The 4,037-nt window shown below is 58.0% G+C and overlaps 1 non-coding gene across 1 annotated transcript; it reads right to left on the reverse strand.

Annotated features, from left to right (window-relative positions):
- Nucleotides 1-18: 18 nt before the first annotated feature.
- Nucleotides 19-1,857, reverse strand: LOC145654702 (18S ribosomal RNA). The gene has a single exon (XR_014120908.1). It is a non-coding gene; the product is annotated as an 18S ribosomal RNA (ribosomal RNA).
- Between the last annotated feature and the right edge of the window lie 2,180 nt (nt 1,858-4,037).

Genomic DNA, 4,037 nt, shown 5'->3' on the forward strand with positions numbered 1-4,037 from the left:
CCGGACAGCGTTACCCGTTAATGATCCTTTCGCAGGTTCACCTACGAAAACCTTGTTACGACTTTTACTTCCTCTAGATAGTCAAGTTTGATCGACTTCTCGGCGCTCCGCCAAGGCCCGCGAGGAGCCCCGGCGGGGCCGATCCGAGGACCTCACTAAACCATCCGATCGGTAGTAGCGACGGGCGGTGTGTACAAAGGGCAGGGACTTAATCAACGCGAGCTTATGACCCGCGCTTACTGGGAATTCCTCGTTCATGGGGAATAATTGCAATCCCCAGTCCCCATCACGAATGGGGTTCAGCGGATTACCCGCACCTCTCGGTGTAGGGTAGGCACACGCTGATCCAACCATTGTGGCGCGCGTGCAGCCCCGGACATCTAAGGGCATCACAGACCTGTTATTGCTCCATCTCGCGTGGCTGAACGCCACTTGTCCCTCTAAGAAGTTTGACGCCGACCGCGGAGGGCCGCGTAACTATTTAGCATGCCGGAGTCTCGTTCGTTATCGGAATTAACCAGACAAATCGCTCCACCAACTAAGAACGGCCATGCACCACCACCCACAGAATCGAGAAAGAGCTATCAATCTGTCAATCCTTTCCGTGTCCGGGCCGGGTGAGGTTTCCCGTGTTGAGTCAAATTAAGCCGCAGGCTCCACTCCTGGTGGTGCCCTTCCGTCAATTCCTTTAAGTTTCAGCTTTGCAACCATACTCCCCCCGGAACCCACAGACTCGTGGTTTCCCTCACGCTGCCCGGCGGGTCATGGGAATAACGCCGCCGGATCGCGGGTCGGCATAGTTTACGGTCGGAACTACGACGGTATCTGATCGTCTTCGAACCTCCGACTTTCGTTCTTGATTAATGAAAACATTCTTGGCAAATGCTTTCGCTTTCGTCCGTCTTGCGCCGGTCCAAGAATTTCACCTCTAGCGGCGCAATACGAATGCCCCCGGCCGTCCCTCTTAATCATGGCCCTGGTTCAGGAAACCCACAAAATAGAACCGGAGTCCTATTCCATTATTCCTAGCTCAGGTATTCAGGCGAGAAGCGGGCCCGCTTTGAACACTCTAATTTTTTCAAAGTAAACGCTCCGAGCCCCGTCCGGACACCCAGCCAAGGGCATCCGGGGGGCACCGGGAGACAGGGTCTGAGACAGGCGGTGGCACGCCTCGCGGCGGACCGCCAGCCCACTCCCGACATCCAACTACGAGCTTTTTAACTGCAGCAACTTTAATATACGCTATTGGAGCTGGAATTACCGCGGCTGCTGGCACCAGACTTGCCCTCCAATGGGTCCTCACCCATGGGTTTAGGATACGCTCATTCCGATTACAGGGCCTCGAAAGAGACCTGTATCGTTATTTTTCGTCACTACCTCCCCGTGTCGGGAATGGGTAATTTGCGCGCCTGCTGCCTTCCTTGGATGTGGTAGCCGTTTCTCAGGCTCCCTCTCCGGAATCGAACCCTGATTCCCCGTTACCCGTGGTCACCATGGTAGCCGACTATGGTACCATCGAAAGTTGATAGGGCAGACATTCGAATGAGACGTCGCCGCCGCGGAGGGCGCGCGATCGGCCCGAGGTTATCTAGAGTCACCAAAGCGGCCGGGGGGCCCGAGCCCCCCGGATGGGTTTTGGGTCTGATAAATGCACGCATCCCCCGAAGGGTCAGCGCTCGTTTGCATGTATTAGCTCTAGAATTACCACAGTTATCCGAGTAACGTGTGGAGCGATCAAAGGAACCATAACTGATTTAATGAGCCATTCGCAGTTTCACTGTACCGGCCGTGTGCACTTAGACCTGCATGGCTTAATCTTTGAGACAAGCATATGTTACTGGCAGGATCAACCAGGTAGTTTGCACCGTGGTCTGGGATGAACCACGAGTGACATCCGCCTCCCCTTCCGGGGGCTAGGAAGCAGCGGGTTGTAAGTGCGTGCGCCGTCAGGTCCAGACGCCATACAGGGCTACCCAGGACAGCTTCCGCGGCCAGTGTAAACGTGCTCGCGCACCGCCCTCTGGCCTTCGGACGCCGACCTCTCACCTTGATGCAAAGCTGTCCCATCCGGTCATGCCCGCACCGTACCCCGTCCACCTCCTCCGGAGGTGCGGACGGCCGACTCCAGGTGCTTTCGGCGTTCCCTCTCTTCACGCCGTTTTGATTTTCGTGGGCCGCTGGTGGGGGGACAAGGGAAAGACCTCGTCGAATTCCCTCCCCCCTAGCCTCGCTCAACCTACGTTTCGTGATGTAACCAAGAAGAGTGATTCGTGGGCCCAGGTAGGTTTGAAGAGGAGGCCAACAAAGCAGGGCACTCCCTTCCTCCCAAACCACAGACACCAGTATAGGACAACTGAGTAGACAGACTGGCCGTCTGAGTCTCCCCCAGAGAGTTCTGGGATGGGTTACAAATAACCCCCACCCCCCATCAGAGGCTTGACCCGCTAGAACCAGGGAGGATCTGTCAAAACCGCTCTCCACATCAGAAGTTCTGGATCAGCCGGGGCTGGTCGGCAGACGTCCACCTAAGGCCGTGGCCTAACCCCGTGTGGGGGGATAGCGCTCGCACCCGTACACGTGGACACCCGCTCGTCAAATGGCTGGCTCCTCACTTACCGTAGGGGGAATGGTTTGCCTACCCCTGGCGGGTCTGGTACTCCACTCTACCAAACAAGGAAGCAACACACCAATAGACCCCTGCAACACCGGGCAGCTTTGGGCAGTGTCACTACACTCCTCCTTGTTCTTCACGTTCCTTCCGTGGTGATTTTTTTTTTTTTTTCGTGGCCATTGCCGTGCATGGCTTCCCCATCGCTTTGCATGCTCTCCATTGCCTCGTGCTGCTTCACCATTGGTCTCACCTGGAGACCGAAGCCGCTCTCCCAGTAACCCGATGGTACCTGGCCAGAAAACCCCGTGCCCGATTTCATCTAGGACAAGGGCCAAACCACAGACCGTGCCCGTCCAGGGTCAACCCCTGGTCGGACAGGCCTGGTGGGTCGATACCATGGATGTGGCAGGCCGACGAGAATCCACTGGTACATTTACAAACACGCCCACCCTGGTGGCATGGCTGTACGACCCATCGTCGAAGCACGCTGCGGCGGACTGAGCCATTGGATCCAGTTGCCTGGGCGTACACTCAGCCCAACAGACGCACTCGGGTCGGGGAGAGCAAAGCAGACTGTGTGCCTGGATGTGCCCACTTCCATAGGGGAATCGGCATGATGGTTCACTTAACCCGAGGAGGGCTCCCCTCGCGGGATAAGCACCCCCCTCGGGGGATGGGGGGGGGGGGGGCATCCAGAGCACACCACTTTCCGGTAGGGGACAGGCGTTTGATCATGTGTCCGAGGGAGAGCTCCCCTTGCCGGCCGAACACCCCTCGGACTCCCCTTGGGCTTCCAGAGAACGCCACTGGATGAATTTAGTGCTTGGACCCCATTGATTCTCTTTGCTCTCCCATATACCCGACGGGACCTATTTGCAAAACCCCGTGCCAACCAGACCTCCAGGAAGGGGGCTGGCGGCTAACCATGCCCAGCAGGGTGCACCCTGGTCGGACACTTTGGGAGGGTCGAGAGCCTGGAAGTGCCACCCGGGGGAGTAATTCTGATTTCCGTTTTAATGCACTCAGGGACAGCCCGAGGACCTCTGTAGTGCACCTGAGGCGGACTGAGCCGTCGGGTCCAGGGGTCTGGAGTTCGGAACCTCCAGGGTTCACCTGGCTGTTCTCTTAGCCCGGCAGGGTGCACCCTGGTCGGACACTTTGGGAGGGTCGAGAGCCTGGATGTGCCACCCCGACGAGTAATGAGTTTTCCCTTCGTATCTCTTCCGGACCAGGTCCGATTCGCACGAAACTCGCTGGGCATGGCCAGGAGCGCCCCCTGCTGCCCACGCCACCGTCCCCGCGCTTCTACTCCCGAGGGCCGAGGAGACAGCGAAGCGTGGGTCGGGTCGCCTGCTTCCAGGGTCTCCCTGGTACTCTCCAGTCTCCCGAGTCCATCGGGTCCGACCTCGTATTTTTAGCCCAGACG

The sequence above is a fragment of the Electrophorus electricus genome, unplaced genomic scaffold (genome assembly GCF_041902795.1).
Source record: "Electrophorus electricus isolate QZ-2024a unplaced genomic scaffold, ASM4190279v1 Scaffold146, whole genome shotgun sequence".
NCBI lineage: Eukaryota > Metazoa > Chordata > Actinopteri > Gymnotiformes > Gymnotidae > Electrophorus > Electrophorus electricus.